Source organism: Ictidomys tridecemlineatus, chromosome 11, assembly GCF_052094955.1.
Source record: "Ictidomys tridecemlineatus isolate mIctTri1 chromosome 11, mIctTri1.hap1, whole genome shotgun sequence".
Taxonomy (NCBI): Eukaryota; Metazoa; Chordata; class Mammalia; order Rodentia; family Sciuridae; genus Ictidomys; species Ictidomys tridecemlineatus.
This window is the reverse complement of record NC_135487.1, coordinates 64,921,725-64,943,939: the sequence shown is the minus strand read 5'-3', so window position 1 is coordinate 64,943,939 and position 22,215 is coordinate 64,921,725. Positions and strand designations below refer to the sequence as shown.

Genomic DNA, 22,215 nt, shown 5'->3' with positions numbered 1-22,215 from the left:
GGAGAGGGAAAACCCAGCCAGGTGTTTGTTTGTTTGTTTGATTGTTTGTTTGTTTTCCTGTTGGGATGGTTCTAACTCTGTGTAGCATTCCTCCCATGTATGGAGCAGTACCTCCTAGGTACTATCAGATAAAGTAGGTCAGAGAATTTCTTTATGGCCAGTGAAGGCAGGGAAAGGTTAGGGCTATATTTCTAGATATTTTGATTTGCCTTGGGAAAGGAATTCTGGTTTCTATGAAATGCTGAGGTGGGAGGGGGTAGAAAGAGGGGCAGGACATAGGAGGGCAGGAAAAGGCCTGAGGGACCTCTTAAGGACTTTCCAATGTCCTTCAGGTAAGGCACTCAGTATGTCAAAGTGACATACTTGGAGGTATGGTTTTCTGAGCCCCCAACACCTTACTGCTGCTGCTTTTTTCCCGGCCTGAACCTTGCTTTCTAATCTTGTGGCTTTTTAAACCTCTTGGATTGTATTTGTAACTTTCTTTCTTTTTTTTTTCTTTTTTCTTTTTTAATAACAGAATGTTCCCCTACTCCTAGTCTACAGATTTCTATTGGATATATATATATATATAATATATATATAAAGGTAGCAGTAGCCTTCGGTGACAGGTGACAGCACAATGAACCATTTGTGTCTTGATCATTCACTGTGAAGTGGTGGAACTGGGAAGACTGGTTCACAGACAAGCCTGCTGCCAGGAACAATAGGTCATTACAGAAAAAAACTGGCTTTCAAATGCATTGTCAGTAGGTTTTGAAAGTGTACATTTCAAATTTTTGTACCATATACGGTCCTGGAGAGATGATCCGATTTTTTTTCTTGAAAGGGTACTACTTCTGTGTCAGAACTCAGAATATGATGCCCATGTTCAATATAGCCCTTTAGCATAGGAGGTTTTTTTAAACTGAAGAAAATTGAGAAAACCAAAGGTGCAGGAAGGTTCTCTTTGCTCTTGTCCTGCCTTTCTCCCCTGAAACATGGTCTTAGGGAAATTTTCTGACCTACCTCCCATAAAAGTAGATCATAAGGGACGGTTTATGTGACTGAGTGGCACAGTACTTGCATGGCATGTGTGAGGGCCTGGGTTCAATCTCTAGCACAGCAAAAATAAAATAAAATAAAGGTAGATCATGAGACCCTCATGAGACAGGCATTCTGCCTTATACCTGGAGGCCAAGAATCTGAACTAACAGGCTTTACTAAGTTTTTCTGTTTATTATCATTAGGTTTATACCACCTTTTTATCTGATTATATTTCAACACAGCTGTTCTTTGTCAAAGCTGTCCATAAAAATACTCAGTTTTTCCTCAGGTTTTGGGTCTTGATTTCTAAAAACTCCAGACTACTTGAAACTTTGGTTAAGTAAATTTTATATGTTTTTCTTTTCTTAATTTGTCTTCTTTCTTTCTTCCTTTTGGTATTGGGGATTGAACCCAGTATTCTACTGAGCTTCATCCCTAGCATTTTTCTTTTTTTTGTTTTTGTTGTTGAGACAGATTATTGCTAATTTGCCCAAGCTGGCCTTTATTTAATTGATTAATTTATTTTTTGTGCTCTTCCTATCTTAACCTCCCAAGTAGCTGAGATTACAGGTATGCACCCCTCTGATCAGCTGTTAATCTGTGTTTTGCCAGAAGATAATCAGTCATAGACTTTGATGGATGAGGAAAATATGTCATTTTTTTCTCTTCTACAGTTTTTGTGTCAAATAAGGAGTGGCTGAAATACACTGCTCTGGAGATTATCCTGGGACAACTGATAAAAATGTGGCAAAAAGGTAAGACATCTTTCACCAAGGTCTGTTCTCCTAGATCTCTTCCTGTCGCGCCCAGTGGAGATTAGAAGATAAAATTTCTCACATCCCTTGTTTTCCAAATTTACATGAGTGGAAGAAAAACATTCTATGCATTTCTCTTATTGCTTTGTCTTCTGTTATAAGGTGGTTTAGCCATGGAACTTGTGACTTATAAGGACAATCTCCCCTACGTAGACTATGTAACTCATTTTGGCAACTCATTTTGTCTTCTGAAAAACAGAGAATGAACCCAGGTACACCCTGTGTGAGTTTAGCAATGTCTGCCCTTGCTGCCATACTTCTGAAGAATACTAAAGGTAGTAACAAGATGGTCTAGAAATAAGTGAGAATAGGAAGGAGATGAAGAAAATGAGTTTAGAGTAAAATCTGCCTGTATGTGTGTGTGCACACGCGTGTGTGTTTCTGTTAGATACATATACAAGATGAGGTCAACATATGTTGTTCATTCTAAAAACGATGATAAAATAAATGGAAAGTATAAAAAGTTGATCTTGTGAAATTTCCTTCTCTCTCTCCTTTTATGCCTCAGAATGAAACGGTGACGGAGGATTTAGAAACCCTCTGTTGATTAATCCATCATATTCTGACAACTGAATTCCCAGAAACAGAATCAGACCTTGACACAAAGTGACGTTTTGATTGGAATTTCTTTTAAGTCAAAGCTTAGAAAGTCCTGAGAGGAGGACTGATTCATAGTGGACCCTCAAATAACTGTAGTTACTACTGTTGATATTAATTGCTTACATTAAGAAGCTAAGGATTTTTGGATTGGGGATATAGCTTAGTCAGTAGAGTGCTTGCCTCACATGTACAAGGGCCTGGGTTCAATCCCCAGAACACACGCGTGCACACACACACACACACACACACACACACACACACACAAAGAAGCTAAGGATTTTACTGTCTGATCAGCCAATTTCAATGTCTGTCTAGTCAGTTCCACCATCTCTGTATAATTGCAACTGCTGAGTCAGAGAATGTTTTGTAAGAGGTAGACACAAGTTAGTTGGATAGACATTTACACTGAAGGGTAAGAATTAAAATGTTAAGCGGTCTAAAAAAAAAACAACAGGAGGGTAACATTTAGGACCATCACCCACACAATGATGAAGTTATCTCGTTTTAGGATTGTATATCATGAAAATTGAAAATAAAGCCAAGCCTTAATTCCTCTGATATTTGAAACTAACAACAACAACAAAAAGTACATTTAATTTAAAAATGGCCCAGGCACAATGATAGAGGCAGTTATTTTTGTTAAAAGTAGATTGTGGACAGAGTAGCTCCCGAAAATGCTTTTAAGTATTCACGTAGGACAAAAACCTTCTTGGCACTAAGAAGTCTCAATTGGCCTTTCAGCTGCACTGTGGTTCATTGTGTGCTTTAAATCAGCTCTAAGACTACACTACATACCATTGTGTCTGTTAGAAAAATCATTATGGTGCAATTAAAAGCAGTGTTGTTTCACAGCAGAGCATGGAATTTTCCTCCATGTCTGAGGGCTGTGCACTTCCTTAGTTCTTCTTGTGATTATCAATACTTGTGATGGTCAAGAGATAACAGCTGTCCAGAGGACACTCAACAGATGGTAATCACAGGGTGATGTGTCATCCTCTTTGGGATGCTCTGACACCTGAGCTTAGGACTTTCTGCCAATGCTGGTGTGCAAGTGACTCCTTTTAAGTACCACAGATCTGGAATGTTCTTTGACAAAATTAATCTTCTTCCAGAAATAAGAGAAATTGAAGTACTCTTAAGAAATGAAGTGTGCCATCTAATGCTAAAACATATTTTCCTCTGGAACTTTTGAACTGTTATAGATGAGAACGCTACCCATGGAGAAAGCCCCATTCATTGATAGATAGGTCAGTTTTTCTTCCAGAAAAGGGTGTGATGAGATTGGACGGTTCTTTCATTTTTGTAAAAGTCTTTAAAGATTGGCTTTCTATTTTTTTAAAAAAAGAGCAGTTTAACCCTGGCTTCAGTAATGACAAGACTTGTTGAATGACATAGTCTGTAATGAAATTAACCTAAGTGGTTTGAGAATTAATTAAGTGGTTTCATTTTACATTTCAGGTAGCATTTTAACATGAAACACTTAAGCTTCTATCTTCATTATTTATACAGTACATAGATGTGTGCAGCATTATTATGGGAATAAGAAACTAGCAGGAAATTCATTGACAAAGATGCTGAACAATGCATAGAACGACGCTTATGATTGTGCTACATATTTGGTATTCAGAATCTTGAGTTACAGATTCTCCATGACTGCCTTGTGCTCCTTCCTCTCAGTTACACAACTGATTTCAGGTTCCAGAGCCTCAGTTCTGTCTGCAAATATTCTGGACTGTCTGGATGTATATATTTTAATACAATGATAAAACAGTATTGAATAATAGATATATGTTCTGCTTCTGTGTTCTGCAAAGTGTCCTAGGTATGGCTCCCTGCCAGCAGTACTCCCTCAAGCTCTACTAAATGATATTTAAATGACATTTGAGGACCTTTAGTTTGACCTAAATATAATTATACAGGCCTATCTTTGTGTATGTGTATGTCGGGGGGGGGGTACTGGGGATTGAATCCATGGACACTTTTTTATTAGTTACATTTTCAGCCCTTGTTATTTTTTAAATTTTGAGACAGGATCTTGCTAAAATGCCCAGATTGACCACTACCATCTAATCCTACTTCAGCATTCCAAATTGCTGGGATTAAAGGTGTGTACCACACCCAACAAGTTTAGGCCCTTAAAAGCACGAAATGTGGGGATGACCAGGTCCTATAGGGTTTAATTTAATCTTGTCAAAATTGTTGTCTTTCCTTTCCCGTGTTAGCAAGACCATGTCCTCAGTTCACTAAGATTTGTATTTCTTCTAAAACACGGCACTCTGACATTTTCTGTTTGTCTATTCATGTCCCAGGAGAGGTAAACCACATGCCATATATGTTTTCTGTTAATATATTTGCAAGTTGGTCTCACTGGTTGGTCTCTGAAAGATTTCCAGCAGATAAAACACATGAAATGAGAAGCTATAAAAAGGAGATTTTTAGAAAATGCATAAGGGAGTAGGGACAGGGTACAGGATGTAGGAAACCAGATAAATGATATTGTATAGATTTGAAATACATGGCATGTGTTTTGCAACAAAAAGAAAACAAAACAAAACATTTTACTTATTCTAAGAGCTTAGTATATGCCACACATTTTAGCAAGTACTTTATTTGTATTGTTTGATTGGATTCTCACACCTGAGATAGCATTATTGTCAGTTTACCGATGAGAAAATGGTGGCACAGCTGATAATTTGTCAAAGTCATACAAGACGATCTTTCATGTGCTTATTATTTCTTAAAAGAATATGTTGGTTGCTTCCCTGAATGATGGTATGATTTTATACAGCTAAGATCTTCCTTGATGTTATTGCTGAACAGAGGTGCTAGTTAATAAAGCACTGAAAAATATATTTGTTTGTACAATGAGATACGTCTGTATACTTCTTAAAATACTATAATGCCTATCAAAAAAGAAGTTTGAGAAATATGAAAATGTTTGTTCTTTTGAACGACTTGAGTATGTTTGCAGTAAGTGGAATGTTGGTAAGCAATTTTCCCCTGAAAACTTTGTTTATTTTATGATTAATATATACAGATAATTTTATTATATCCTTTGGTAGAAATTAAAGGAAAATTTATTCCTTTCATCTGTTGAGTAAAATGAGTCTATAAATAAAACTGCTAAGAAAATGTTCAGATCATCCTCTGATAGTCCATGGAAGGTAACATGTTCCCAGCTGAGAGAGTGTAGGAATGACATGACAGGATACATTTTCAAAATAAGCATGCCATAAAAATGATTGGTAGATTATAATCTATGCAATTAAACTCTATTTTATGGGCAAATTTGAAGGTAGCAACCTCTGAAGTCTGACTTGTGCCAAAGAAAGAGAACTAATTGGAAACCTAAAAGTGAATACCACATTTTTATTTGCTTTTGATTGCAGGATCATATATATACATATTTAGAGAGAGAGAGTGAGACAGAGACAGAGACAGAGAGAGAGAGAGAGGAGGTGAAAAGAATATGTAGTTGAGATGCTCTGTGGTTACCTCAGTATCTTGTCATGATACGGGTTCAGTATGACATTACAATGGCATCGAAAACACTGATGTGGACAAGATAAACTCACAGTGGATCCAAGCGCCATGAAAAGCACATACAGCAGAGAGAGAAGAAAAGACCCTTGTCTTCTACCTGTGATCATACTATATATAACCTAAAGCCAAGCCACGAATGTGATTTTACAGCTACAGTTGCCATTTGAGATTATTTGCTGCCTAATTCAACTAGATGAGAGGGCCCTACTTTGTTTAACAGTCCTGAAACCCCACCGTGGGTGTCCGTTATTGTGCAATTTTAGTTTGGAATCAGCACGGGCTTTATCTCCAGTTATGATGTTCACATCCCCACAAGCAAGAGGAGGATCAATAGTAAAAGGAAACCAGCAAATTGTAGGCTTTGCAATAAATCTAAGGTATTAGATGGACATAATTTAAACAGTTGTTTTTCTTTTCCTGAAGAATAAACACATAATAGGAGAAAAAAAAATGAGGCTCTAAAGGGATTATGCATCCCTAAATATTTTATAGCTGTGTTAAATGCAATGCTGAGCTTTAGTTCCACTGCTGAATATTTGCTGATGATCATTTACTCACCAACTGCAAACCCAAAAGATGCTCTTTGAGGTTTTTTGTGTGGTTTTTGCCTTGGCCCTTCTGTCAGTGCTTCACTGCGTGATTGTAAAGAGCAACTCTTTGCATGTGAGAAGACAGATGCTGGTGATTTAAGCAGGGAAATGCAACACAGTGCTTTTACTCAGCTGATATTTAATGATTTACCATTTAATGTAGTTCATCTTTCATAACCCTGAGTTCAAACAGAAGCAGCTGCTATTAGGGATGCAATAATATTGAACTTCCCACCAATGACCTGGGAGAGCTTCTTTTGTAGCTTTAGCTACTGGACCCATCTGGCCTTTCCCCTAAGCACGACAACTGAGGGAGAAAAGCAGTTTACTTCCCATCAATGGAATCTTGGACAGAATGCATAATTATGCCAGATAAAGATTTTCAAATCAAAACTCCTCGTGTTAACATCACTCTGCAACTTTGGAGGACAAAACAATGCATTTTGTCTCATTATCAAAAGAATGCTGAGAAAACTCAGAAAACATGGAAAATCATGGCTGAGCTGAAATCAATTCAAAGGGTAGAAGGGTCCCTTAACATCAAAACTGGAAGACAAACTTATATTCTTATAATGTCTATTTGCTTTCATTAGGGTGGGAACATTCTGGTAAGGTACTCGAAAGGCCCTCTTTCCACTAGTTTTAGACTATATCTAGACAGATATAGAAATATATAAATGTTTAGATAGATGGATGGATGGATGGATAGACAAACTAATTTAAAAATCTTCTAAAAAACTATAGCATAAGCAACACACACCTAATGAGATTAAAGACTTTTGGAGAAATGTATCTAATGGTGCTGACAAGAATTGTGATAATAATGTTATCAAATAGGCTTTAAATGTATTTTCCATATCTGAATTCAATAATTTGTTTTCAGTTTGGCCTATTAGTGAGCGAATGAAGAACAAATAGGATAGGTGGCCTTTTTAAAAATTTGTTTTTTTCCCTGTTTCTCATACTTACTTTTGTTAAAATTCTAACATCTGTAAATTAGGATTTGCAAGAAAAAGATTATAAAATTTCATTATAATTATAGGCCTCCCAGACAACAACTGTTGCATAGTTATGATTATATCTAATCCCTTACTGCTTACAGTAGACCAAATTGTTTTTCTTTTCCATCAATATATTCCTAAAAGACATAGAAGGCGTTTAGACCAGATGTTTTTCACTGTGAGAAATATACTTAGAGGTGTCTGTCCTGATGGGATTAGATGGACTAAAACTAGTGTGGGTCCCCTCTCCTGCATTGTAGCATTTTTAACTCTTAATGCCAAGGTCAGATTTTTTCTTGAGGCCTTTAATGATTTAAAAAAAAAATTAAGTTGTGCCTGTGGTGCAAAAGCATTTGTTCTTACACCCATGCATCTTTTGAAAATACTGTCCTAGAGATATTTATGTGTTTTCTAAAGTTGGATGATTCTTAATATTTGGGATTTGCCATGGGGCAAATAAGTAGACAATTTGCATAACATTTATAATTATGCAATTATGACATTTAAAAAAATAAAGACAACTGTCTGTATGAGATTTCTGATAAAAGAGTCATAAATATAAATATGCTTCATCTTATACTTTATTATTGCAAAGTCACTGATAAAAACTGCCTTTGTTTGTTTTTGGGGTTGAGTTCTACTGCCTGGTCTGCCATTGATCAAGTGCCTTGGATCCCTGGATTTTTAGCATTATCATTATTTGTGGATAAAGCCTTTCAGTTGTTTATTTGGAGCACTTAACCAGTTTCCATGTGGGCAACTGGATATGTTGCCATGGAGAATTGGACCATATTATCAGGAGTTCATTTAAAAAAGAATGATCAAAGTGCTTAGTCCATTTGAACATGGATCTGTCTATGTTAGTTGCTACAAATTGAAAGTCAGGTATTAATGTATCAATCTCGACAAGTTAGGAAGCTTGACCTGAAATCTTATCTAAATTAATTCTTTCAGTATGAAAATAGACAGGTAATTCCTGATATTTTTATTTCTCTATTGCTCAGTTCCATGATTCATAGGAGTTCTAACTTGAAGCATGGCAGAAATGCCACCACAGAAACAGTGTGGGGTTTTCCCCACAAATGTGATTATAATTGTTTCCAGGCCCAAGGGCTTATGATTATGAGAAAGTATATATTATAACATAATGTTTCTAAAATTTTAGCCTTTTAAAATTAAAAACAAAAATCTATTCCTTTTGTTTGTTTGTCTTTAGAAGCCAGATGTACTGGTTCATTTCATTTTGATTAGCCCTAGCATATATATTTGCTAGTTATCATTGGACATTATGCTTTCACAAATGACCACAAAAGATTTCAGTCTTAGTAAGCTGTGTTACTCATGTGAATATGGTTATAGCACTCAATGAAAGTGAACATTTTACCATTAATTTTTTTTTTTTTTTTTTTTGGTGTCACTTTGGAAATTGACCCTGGGCCCTCATACTTGGTAGGCAAGCACTTGACCACTGAGCTACATCCCTAGCATTGTTTAAAAAATTTTTATTTTTGTAATTAGGGTCTTTTGAAGTTCTCTGAAATGGCTTCAAAATGTGATTCTCATGTTTCAACTTCCCTAGAAACTGGGATTACGAGTGTGTGCCACTGGGTGCAATTTACTAGAAATACATTAAATTTTCTTAAAGAAATGACTGATAAACCTTAGAAGCAAGAAAAACAAATTTAGAACTCAGATTATAAAATAATACAGTATTTCCCTGGGAGAATGGTAGACCCTAAAAACAATAAGTAAATTCTAGCCACAGGTTTTCTATCTACCCCTACCTTAAATATGTTACTGTGTTCAGAACCTATGAAACTGTCATCCCTTTACTTGCCCATCAAAGAAGTTCTGGCTAACACTCCTACAACAAAAGATGGGTTAGCAAGAGAAAGTCCTAGAAATTTATAGCAGTAAAGTTTTATGTGATCTGGTACCCTTCAGAAATGAAGACCCAAAGATTCAGGGAAAACTAGATTTTAATGCTTAAATTTGATGAAGAATGGGCAGCTGGATAGAAATATGATTGGTCAAAAGATATGATCCAATGTAACAGACTCAGGGAGAAAACCTAGCAAGGCCTGTTTATATTTTCTTGGCCTCTCTAGGTAACACTTCTTCCTTCTGGGTATAGGGCAGAGCCCTTTCTGGAATGAGGTCTCATGACCTACTATCAGATCAGATAAGACAAGGTTAGGGTAACATTCCTAGATTTTATGGCTGACTTTGGGTTCTAGTTTTTATGATTCACCTTGGGGAAGAGGAATTCTAATTTGTGGCCTGGCTTGGGGAAGAAAAGGGAGTAGGAGAAAAAAGGGCAGGAGAAGGTTAGAAAGAGAGTTTTGCTTTTGGTTCCATTCAATGTCTAATTCAATGTCCTTCAGTTCAAAGCACTCAGCATGCCAAAGCATCATAATTGGGATATAATTTCCTAAGTCCCAACACATGGTACCATATTGTGAAAGGAGTTAAAGAGAGAAACAATCCATTCCAAGAGACTGAAGTAAGGTACTATTGGCATAGGAAGGAAAATAGAACTCACTTCCCTTTCTCTCTTGTGAAGTTATAGGAAAAACTCATGGAAATCTAATGGAATATTTTGAAAGGAAAATTACAAAAGAAGGCAATAAAGAAAAGTACCTAGTATCATGGCATTTGCAGGGAAATGGATGGCATTAGAGCAGATTATGCTAAGTGAAGCTAGCCAATCCCTAAAAAACAAAATGTCTTCTTTGATATAAGGGGGGTGACTCAAAATAGAACAGGGAAGAAGAGCATGAGAAGAAGATTACCATTAAATAGGGATGAGAGGTGCGTGGGAATGGGAGAGAGAAGGGGAATTGCATGGAAGATGATAGGAGACCCTCATGGTTATGCAAAATTACATATAAGATGGTGTGAGGGGGAAGAAAAAAGAGAGAGAAACGTTTCACAGTAGATTGGGTAGAAAGAGGTGATGGGAGGGGAGGGGAGGGAAGGGGGGGATAGAAGGGCAGCACAATACAATGGACACTAATATGGCCCTATGTATAAACGTGGCTGTATAACCAATGTGATCCTGCAATAAGATTACGTACCCCATTTGAATCAAATGTATAATATGTCAAGATCATTGTAATGTTTTGACCAACTAATAAAAAAATTAAAAAAAAAAAGAATAGTGGGAAGGTTGTGCCTTCAGGTTTATATTTTGTCCTGGAGAGGACCGCTCTCTCTCTGCTCCTTGGTGCCATGTGTCCAGCTGCTTTCCTCTGCCACACACTTTTGCCATGATGTTCTGCCTCATCTCAGGCCAAAAGAAATGGAGACAGCTGTCTATGGACTGAGACTTCTGTAACTGTGAGCTCCAAATAAATTTTTCCCTCTCTAAAAAAAAAAAAAAAAGTACCTAGTGAAATATTTTTGAATATTATTTTGTAAAATAATGGCAAAACTAATGACCAAAAAATTCATGAATTATCTTCATAATCATTTACCAATTTAAAACTACATATTGGCAATTTAAGAATTTTTCCTAGTACTCTTCATTCCCTACTCTTTTTAGAGGGATTAAAAAAACTATATAGTAGTCCTTCTGGGTCACAACAAGTTTGACTATAATTGTAAAGTATAATTCAGGAAAATTTCAATTGTATTTTATGGGAAAAAGATAATGAAGTGAAGGAAGATGTTTGTTGTACCTAGAATACAGCATGGCATAAAAAAGAAAATCTCTTTAACTCTTAAGGCTGTAATTCTTCATGCATGTTTTGAGGACTACTTGCCTGAGAATTACCTGGGAAACTTATTAGAAATACAGCACATTCCTGGGATCCATGCCAGATCTACTGAGCCAGTTCCAGGGGAATTAAATTCAGAACCTGTTTTACCACATACATACTCACAGATGCTTTGTAAGCATGGACAACTTTTAGAACACTCCTTTAAAAGAAATCTTTAGCCTGTACATTAATTTAGAACCACTGGTAAAATAAGAATGAACCAGGAGACTTCTGGTCAGGTAGAATAAAGAAAAGGTGAACATTTTCTGTTGATTCCTGCATTTAGTAGATTATTTTGTGTATGTCAGACATTTAACCAACATGTGGTAGATGAATCAATAAATGGAATTTTATCAATTACACAAAGACAAATATCACTTAGATGCAAAAATATGAATTTTGCCTTTCTTCATGCATCACGTGGTCACAATCAGGAATTCATTCAGAATATCCAAAGGATAACTGATTACTTCATGCATTCATTTATATTTGGAACAAGAAAAGATAATAGATGATTTGAAGTTACAGAGGAGGTAGTATGTGTATAGGGGTTGGAGGGTAGCTTAAGTATATCCATAAACACTTTAGCAAGTTTCTAGATTTAAAGATAGAGGTGTTGACTTTTCTTTTTTCTTTCTTTTTTTTTTTTTTTTTTTGTACTGAGTACTAAAGCCGGGGTGCTTTACCACTGAGCTGTATCCTCACCCCTTTTTGTGTTTTATTTGAGAAGGGATCTTGATAAGTTGCAAGGCTGGCCTCAAACTTGAGATCCTCCTGCCTCAGCCTCCTGAGAGATGTTGAATTTGCTAGTTATTATTTATTTTACTTTTAATTTTTAAGCAGAAATTTGTTTAGGGTATCTGCAGTACAGTTTTAATATTTAGAGATAAATTTTTATCCTTAAAACACTGACTATGAATGGTCTTATCTTACCATGTTTGCTGAAATTGATTGCTTCTGCTTTAGCAATGAAACTAAGAGACACTCATTTTGACAGGTTTTATTTAGTAACCCAGCAAGTACCTAATGATTATACACTCTGTGCATTGTTAAATGAGATATGGTTACGATCCTTGAAAATCTCATAGCTTAAAATGTTGAGAGGAATGGGGAAATAGTATTACAAAGGATAATGCTAAAGATGGGTCTATAAACTTGTGTCCTATCTGATGGATCATGGGTACCTTATCAGGGACTACCTCTTTCATTCTTAAACATCTGCTTTGAGTCTACTTGGAGATCATGTAATTTAACAGGTTAATAATGTATTGGAAGGTGAAGGTCAGGGGCTAGCTGCGGGAATGCTTCCTTCATTGGCATTTTTGGACTGGCCCAGAAAGAACTGCTCCTTTCTATCACAGATGGTTACCCACTAAAGTCCGTGCTCTGATTTGGGTCATATTCACTGGGAGTATTTGTGAACAAAGGGCCTTAGCATTTACATCAGATTCTCTCTTTGTTGAACCGAGCTGTCATAGGCTGGATAAACATGTACTCAAGTCTTTACACACCATCATTAGGATCTGCAGTGATATTCTCCTGCTGCTTATCACATCTTTTGTTAGGGAGCCCTCCCTCCCCACTATTGTGAAGCTGGGTGTGTCTCCATCCTGCTTCTTTTGTAATAATCTTTTAAAGCTCTTTAATAGTTCTGTCTACTTAATGGACTAGCCTCTAACTGCTGAAGCCAAGTTTGCATAATTTTAACAAAGAGACTATATAAACACACACACTGGTGTCTCTTAATTAAGAATGTGATGAGTAGATGAAGGTATTTGGCAATAGCTGAAATCAACAAAGTCATTAAAAATTCTTCCGTGATACTACTAATTTGTTTGTAATAGCCTTCTAATTGCAGCATATAAACAAAGACAAATGTGAGTTGGACTCTATGTAAAAAAAAGTATCAATCTTGTCTTTTCTGGTTAAAACAGTTATAATTTCCACTTCTGGTACAGTTGAAATAAAGAATAGAAAGCCATTCCCTGTGCCTGTGGGTTGACAGCCTGCTAAGGTTCGGGTTCCTTTTCTGAAAGGTGGTCTTCCTTTACAAAATGTTTGTTGTCAGTTGGTAGCATTGTGTAGTCTAGGAGAAATCACAGAGACGCAGGTGCCTTATGAGTAGCCAGATGGGAAATGGAAGATGATCAAACTTCCTCCTAGACCGGCTGAGTCAAATAGGAATGACAAAAGATTTTCCTTTGAAACAGTGAAGATAGCAAAACCTAATTTTAAAGTCTTGTATACAAATGACGTTAATGCCCTGCATAAACCTCCCTCTTAAAGACACGAAACCTGTTTTTTTAGAGCTTTCCTCATCACCAAAATACAGCCAGAGTTCTGCGATTAGACTCAGCAGCTGTTTAACAGTGCCAGAAATACTGATTTAACTTCCAAGACTTTTCTTCCAGCGAGATAAAAATCCTCCGAAGAGCTGGCTCGGAATTCGTTCCAGCTGACTCAGAGGGAAGAGCGCCACCTATCGATCGTGGCCGCAGTGCTGACGGCACCTGGCCACCCTTCCCCATTCGCCCTCCACCCACCCATCAAACACATCCTGTTTCCCCAGAGAGCTGCAGACAGTAAGGTTCTGAGGTGGTCCCAAGTTCACCTAAGTGTGCTCATATCACGCTCTATAATTTGGGGGAAACACGTGAATTTTAATCAGTTTTTAAAACAACCAGGCCTCTCTTCTCATTTACTAGAATGGAAAAAAAATTCACTTTTATTACCTTAAAGATGCCAAAACAGTGCCATTTTATTACTGTGGGAAGCTGGAAGTCATTTCCGAACTCTTTTGGCAAGGGTGCTATGTAGAGCATCCAATTCAGTCCTTTAAGTGTCTTCTGAGAACCACCACACAAACTGTGATTTACTGTTTTCAGGAGTTAAAGGGACCCTTTCTACCCTGAAACTGAAGAAAGAAAGGTGAAGTGTGTCTACGAAGCATCCCAATGAGACCCGCAGGAATATGAGACAACCCAGAGCTGTGAGTCAGGGAGATAGAGAATGTTTTGGTAACCCACGTTTTCCAACATATAATTTTAAATTTGCTTCAAAAGATTATGTTGGCAGCCTTTAAAAGTTGAGATGAGTTTTGTATATTGATAGATCAGTCCTCAGGCCACTTTCACAGACATCTGACACTTGGTGGCAATGTGGCCTCCTTTCCCCTCCTCCCTTCTTGCAGCTTAAATAGGTTTTGCTACATTTCCACAGTGAATAGTATCATAGTTAAAGGAAAAAAAAAAAAATAGAACACACACACACACACACACATACACACACACACACACACACACTGTGGAAGTAACTAAGGCTTAATTAACAATACAAATTCAAATGACTAAAAAAAAAAATTAAACAAGAAGCAAAAAAGAAGTTTTGCACATTTTCTACACTGTAACCAGAAAATGGAAAGACTCCAGCTACCATTCTTGACATTCAGTAGCAACAAGCGAGAATTTGAATTTTTGTGCTTTTTTGCTCACTCAGATTGCTAGCAGTTTGACAGTGCATATGTAGTGTGGGGGACCACTGTTACTATTAATTAAAATATGTTCACAAACATGTGTTTTTCCAATGTTGCATGTGTATTTTTCTTTTTGTGGTGGTGGGGATTGAATCCAAAATAGACAAGATATTTAACCACTAATCAAGAAATGCATTGTGTTGTACGTGACTAGCCCTGTGTTTGTCACATAGAGGGCTCTCTATAAATATGTGTCATAATAGTGAGTGGTAAATTATACCATTTGGGGAAATTAGTTTTTCTTTTCCAAATTTTTTAATTGAAAATAATTATTCTATCACATCAAAATAAGAAGCTGATGATAATGTAAAAGGAACTCTAGTAAAATCCTTTTCTTGACAAAAAATCATCAAACTACTGACTTCAAGTAGAAAGGCTAATCTTTATTTGCCTTTATGTATTTAAGCTTTGATAATTATTGTCCAAAGCAACTCTCAAAGCAGTGGATCATTTTTCTCTGCTTATAAGCAAACTCAAATATTTTGTGAAACGACGTCTTTTTAGTTATTCTATTCTTTTCCTTGTACTTTCCTTTTTTATTTTTAGTGTTGGGGATGGAACTAGGGTCTAGCATATGCTACACAAGCACTCAACCACTAAGCTACTAATTACATTTTTACAGGGAATTAATTAATTTATTTATTTTTGTGCGCTGGGGATTGAACCCAAGTCCTAGTGTATACTGGCCAACCCTGTACCAGTAAGCTATAACCCCAAACTCTTATCAAATTATTATACTCTTAAACTTTACCATAAAGGTATTTGACACGGTAGCTGGCAGTGTTTATGTTTTGCTTTTTTTTTTTTAGGTGAAACTAATGTTTTCATACATTGTTGTGGTTATTGATAAGACAGCCATAGTTTTGACAGGGAGATTCTGACACTTGCCGGGGACATGACATTAAATTAGAAATGTTATGTGGTCTGTTCCTTGTTAGTACCAGGATGATATATCTATCCTCCAGCAGGAGATTCACACTTGGCAGGATGTCATGCTGCTTTCTTTGTTAAATCGAATAGGGATAATAGAGGCCAAATCTTTAAGGAGCACCTGCCAGGCAAATGGAGGGAAATGGAAGGCTCCATCTAGAGAGCCAGGACTGCAATGCTCTTCCTCTATCCAAAGGTGAGTAGGGGACCAAACGTCTCTGTCTTGTAAGAGGAGTAATGTCAAGTTCAAAAGCTTTAATATATACATAACAAAAGAGTAGAGAAAATTTTCCAAGGGTAGATTTAATTATCAGCTTGTGGAGTCATCCCTAATAACCATTAAAAGGAAACAATAGCAGGTGTGGTTGTACACACCTGTAATCCCAGTGATTTGAAAGGCTGAGGTAGGAGGATCACAAGTTGAGGCTAGCCTCAGCAATTTAGCAAGACCCTGTCTCAAAATTAAAAAATATTGCTGGGGATGTAGCTCATTGGTGAAGTACACTTGAGTCAAATTCCCATTACCTGCCAGCCCTGAACACAATAAAAATGGAAAGAAGAGAAGAAAGAACAGTAGTTTTCAGAAATAAAGGAAAATGAATGGGTTAAAAATTGTCTATTTTAAAAAATATGTCCAGGTAAAACTGGCATATAGGACTGACCCATACATTTCCTGTATGAATATATCATATATTCTTTTACATATCCATCCATCTGCCTGTCTATCCACCCGTCCATCCATTCATCCATTCATCCATCCATCCTTCATTCAATCATCCCAACCAAATATTTATAAATCATTTAATTCTTTTATCCACTCATAAATCCATGGTGGCTGCTATATAACCCACACTCCTGCTAGTGATAGAAAGACATAGAAGATAGTGTCCCTTCTTGTCATCATCGATGCTCATTTATACTCACAAGATAACAATGTAACAGAACTCACTCCTTTACAATGTGATATAATGATTGAATTAAGAATGATGGTGACTCACAATAGGTAGACCCAGGTGGGGGTGGGGAGTGGAGATTCTCCAGATTGGAGGGATTGACAGGGCAGAAGGGGGTGAGGATGAACATGGAAAAAACAGTGGAATGAATCGGACATTACTTTCCTAAGTTCATATATGAATACATGACCTGTGTAACTCCACATTGTGTATAACCATAGGAGTGGGAAGTAATACTCCATGTACACATGATATGTCAAAATACATTCTACTGTCACATATATCTAAAAAGAAGAAGAACAACAGTAAAATAAGAATGACCTGACTGGGTTCATCGGCAATCCAGGTGGCCAAGGCAGGTGGATTGCAGGTTCAAAGCCAGCCTTAGCAATTTAGTGAGGATGTAAGCAATCTAGTGAGACCCCATCTCTAAGTAAAAAATGAAAAGATCTGGGGATGAGACACAGTGGTTAAGCACCCTTGGGTTCAATCCCCAGTATAAAAAAAGAAGAAGAAGAAGAATGATCTAAGGATTCAGTAGAGTTTCATGGTTATATACACAACATCTGGAACCAGATTTTTTGGGGTCTAAATCCTGGTCTTGCTCTTTCTAGCTGATAACCTGAGGAAATTACTCAACCTCTCTCTGCTTCATTTTTCCTTTCTTCAAATTGAAAACAGGTAATATATCTCTTATAGTGAGTATTAAATAATTTTATACATGGAAAACTTATGTATATCTGGTATAAACTAATCTCAAAATATATTAGCTAGTATAATATTTCTCCATTGTTAAAATTATTTTATTGATAATGATAATAATAATGGCATCATTATTATCACTTTTTGAAGAGATGTCTTACACACTGAGACTTATTACATTCACAGGTCAGAGGCTGCAACATTCTTTGAACTGAATAAGCTAGAAAATCCACTACAAAAACATTCAGATTCTTTGAGTTCAAATTTTTTCTTTGTTACCTTCCACATTGGAAGCCTTAAGCAAGTTATTTAGTGATTATGCCATGATTTCTTATAACAAAGGATCATGATAATGATACCAGTTATTTCCCTCCTGGAGTTGCAGGGAGAATTAAATGAGATGGCATGTGTAAATGACTGTATCATCCAAAGGTTTGTTTCATCATGCAAGAAAACCTTTAAAATGCTAAGAAAATACATAATGGCTAATCTAAGCATTATGAAAAACATCTTTCCCAAAATACTCTGGATAGTTTGAGAGATCACATATAAATATTCTCATCTGCATTTGCCAACTCTGGAAAACACTCTTGAATGTTATTGCTGACTTTGATAGCCTGCCTTTGCATCTTTGCCAGAACTTGCTCTCAGTTGCTGCTATTCATAGAATGTCCTTGGATAATGTGATAGGTTGAATTTGAATTATTCCTCCAATCATTTTGGAGACAGTAATAATGGCAACTAAAATGGTTATCTGGAGAATAAACTAAGCATGGACATCCAATAAAACCTCTCTCTATTTTTTTTTGTCCTTAAAATAATCCAAAATAAGATAACATAATGCTTTTTGAGTAAATAAGCATTAAACATGCCAACATAAAATAAATTTCCTGGATACAGATATTACATGCTTTAAAAGACCACTAATCTCACATGAGAACAAATTCAAAATGACTTTTTAAAAAATAAAATCCTAAATTATGGGAAAGTAGATATTGTGCTAGACCTTTTCCTGGAATTATTTTTTAATTGCAAATATTGTTTTAAGGCTGAGAGCCAAGCAGTATATACTCTTTAAATAAATTCAACGTATCACCATGTTGATAATACTATTAAAACCTTTGGTCTTTCAAACATCTTCACTGGTTTTCTCCCACATACCAATTACTTAATACTGTTACATCTAAGGCCAGGGCTCGTTAGTCTGCCTGAAGGAATACAGAAGTTCCAGGCATAGCTTCTATTTTATTAATTTTTTTTTTCTTGCCTGCAACCTGATTTCTTCTGGGTCTGACCTAATTCCTTTGATGCCTGAGGCTTGGAGGCCAGTGCTAATCTGCATCATGGCTGTGTGGAGGAAAGGTGAGAGATTTGAAAAAAAAAAAAAGAATAGCACTTGGGCAAGAATGCGCTTCAAAATCAAAATAAGCATCGTGAGAGAAGGGCATTTTTGTTATATCTATCCTTTTAAAGAGGAAACTAAATTCAATGCACAGTTTCAAATAGATTTCTCTTCTGTCTTAATTCTTCTTCTTTTTTTTTAGCTAGCTAATAAAACATTTTATGACTAGGATAAGGAAACAGAAAGAAATAGCAGAATGTTAATTGTTAGCATAGTTACAGTGAATTCTAGTGTAAATAAAATACCTGTTTCTGAACAATATGTTGTATTCTGGGAGCCATGAGGCTGGAGGAAGTCTGCGCTGTCTTCATTGGGGGGGATCATCTAAGCTTTGGAATGTGCTAAGATTCAGCACGTATTGCAGTTCCTCTGGGTCTGGTTCCAGATTCTTTTCCTCTTTGAGAAGCAGGTTCTCCTTACTGCTCAAATAGGCATCCAACATCTTGTAGTCGTTAAATTACCAAAGGCAAGGGCTAAAGGGGCAGGTTTTCAAAGTGTCTTTACTCTCTTGATTTTGGATTACTCGGAAGGCTGGGGAAGTGGGAAGGTGAAATTTATCCTCCCTTGCTAACAGATGACACCACTTCTTTGAGGTGTGAAGAAGTTGTGATTCTGTTTTTCATGGATTTACAAAAAAAAAAAAAAAAGAGGGGAGGGTGTTCTATTGGTGGTTTGATTAATGAAGATTCACAGAGTCATCAGTACACCTGCCACCATCAGAAGTGATGTACTTTAAAGCAAGAAAGTGATCAGTAACGGTTTTCAACACAGTAGCAAACCTTGATACTGGGATATTTTCACTTCACAGATGTTCGAATTCACTTGGAACTCAGCCTCCTGACTTTTGTTGGTATCTGAATTCATGTTTTAGAGCCATGTGACAATCCAATGGGCTGTAAGTGGAAGGGATCCCCTCAATTTTAGAGCTAGACCCTGGTCCTGCTTTAGCTGCCTACTGGTGTAGTTTCCATGTTGCAGGATGTAAGGGCAGGTTCAAAATGCCTATTACATGCAGTTGCTTAAAACCACATATTCATCAGCTAATCACACATGCTAACTGATACAAATGTGTGTTCTTTTTGTGTTTCCCCAGTGGTGGTTGGTATCTTCTTTTAATTTTCCTCTTATTTGTAATTTAGCAGCAGATACACTGAGGCAGGAGGATTAGTGAGTTCAAAGCCAGCCTCAGTGAAAGTGAGGTGCTAAGCAACTCAGTGAAAACCTGTCTCAAAATAAAATACAAAATAGGACTGGGGAAGTGGCTCAGTGGTCAAGTGCCACTGAGTTCATTCCTCAGTACTGCCTCCCCCTGTCCCCCACACCCCGCTAAAAAGAAGAAAAGAGAAAAAGAAAATGACCACTACACAGGTATTGAAAGAAAAAGGTAAGTTACAAACTGGAAAATGAACATAGCCATAGTTGATAACAGAATATAAATTTATGTTATTATGTCTGTGTGTCTGTGTGTACATTACTGCTCTATCATAAACAAAAGTCTGTGGAATCAGCTTGATCATACTGATGAAAATTTTTTCAGTTTTGTCTGAACATCGTTTCTAACGGAACCGGAAAGGACAGTTCACAACAACTTAAGCACCTACAACATTTTCTATTTGGTTCAGTGAAATAGAAAGTCATATATGTTACAAGCTGTTTCTACTTTATTTCATTGGCCCCTTCTACATAAACTAATGAGGATCTAAGAGCAGAAAATCCAACTATAATTATGACCCGAAACCATGCATTACAGTTTTCCTTTGGCAGAGCTATCTTAAACAATCCTGTATTTAGTGGGTTATGTTGTTCAGTTTTGAAATCCATTATAGTTTGTGCATTGGGCAGGTAAAAGATTAATTTGTGTTTGTAAATGTGCACACCCTTGGGGGCAGTTGTATTTTATGCACAGGTGAACAAGGATCTTTTAGCAGCAAATCTATGAAGCTGACATTTTTATGCTTCTATTTTTTTTTTTTTTGAGCACAAGTACTAAGCACAAGAACACTGTTCTTAACTGCTTGTTGGACTCATCTTTTGGTTTAATGTTATAATTTATGTGGTTCATAAATGAACATTAGGTGTAAATTTTATATGTATGTATATACACTTATTTTCCTGACACCAACATTTTTATTATCAAGTACAGTAAAAGTATGATTTATTCCTACTTTATTAATACAATGACCCATTAATATAGGATGCTACCTATTATACCAAAATAAGAAAACATTAAAAAAAATGAGTACTGCCATCTTAGAGTGCATCTAGGAGAAATTGCTTGTATTCTTGCTGCATTTTTGCAAAAGTAAAAAAGTTATGAGAAATATCTAGCAGATTGGCTTTGTGTAAGGTTTACTCTGTCAAAATTCCCTTGCACACAATTTCATTTTCACAGAATTCTGATGAGCTGTGTGTGGTGCTGCGGAATTCCTCCAGCGAGCTAGACCTAATGCTTATGATAATGATCACAGCAATTACAAACACAATAGATGTACATCGCCCCAAATGAGATCTGAACTCCTGATAAAAGGAAAACTGGGCCTCTTCCTTTTTCCTGTGTGTGTCTTGTATAATGGCCTCATTGTCTATAACTAATAGATAAAACTGCAATGAGGGATTCTGTAATACAACAGAGAAACAGAAACAAGATTGCTTTCATTTCTACTTGCTATGCTAACCCCTTTCTCAGATGATCTTGGCAGCTTCACCTTTCTCTAATTTTGCTAACGTCTCACAGATATGGAACTGCAGCCCCGACCCTCCGGCTCCTCCCCCTCCCTTCTTTCTTCCTTCCCGCTGTTTCATTACATTTTCTTATGTGCATACCATCTAGCCCTCTTGGACACATAATAAGATTTGTGCCAGACTATGTTTCTTGGCTTTAATGGTTAGTTAGCTTTCCAGAATACACATGCTGCTTTATCCATGCTTTTATTACTGACATCATGAGAATGCATTGCTCCTATGTTTACAATTGGGTGTTCACCCTTAAATAAAAGCCATGAGATCAGGTTGTTTAAGAGAATCTTTGAAAAGCAGAATAAAAACAGCTGTTATCTGCTTGAACCATTTCATTTTCTTTCATGATCTGAATGATAATGATGTGTAACAGTGGGCAGTCTCCAGCTCTCATTATAAGCCATACATCAGAGCCTCTTTCAGGTTGGAATTGGGTCTCTGTCCCGGAGTTCCAACAGGATCGTTTCAACCTCACTTCTAACAGGTGTTGGTGTTTGGGGGAGGGAGCGAGGGGAGGATAAAACACCTATGCCTGTTCCCCACTGACCTCTGGATTCAGGAGGCTGGTTTTCATTGGCAATGTGGGTTGGAAAGTCAAACCGGGTCCTTGCTGAAATCTCTCTCACC

At 36.7% G+C, this 22,215-nt stretch overlaps 1 protein-coding gene across 2 annotated transcripts in view; it reads right to left on the bottom strand.

Annotated features, from left to right (window-relative positions):
* Positions 1-22,215, bottom strand: part of Adgrl2 (adhesion G protein-coupled receptor L2) — a 619,253-nt gene that overhangs the window by 510,615 nt on the left and 86,423 nt on the right. Inside the window, exon 2 of one of the 2 annotated variants that reach the window (XM_078026550.1) lies at positions 14,066-14,247. The exons of the other annotated variant lie outside the window; for it this stretch is intronic. The gene's annotated coding sequence lies outside the window, so the exon portion shown is untranslated. The remainder of the gene's footprint in view (positions 1-14,065; positions 14,248-22,215) is intronic. 2 annotated transcript variants of the gene reach the window in all.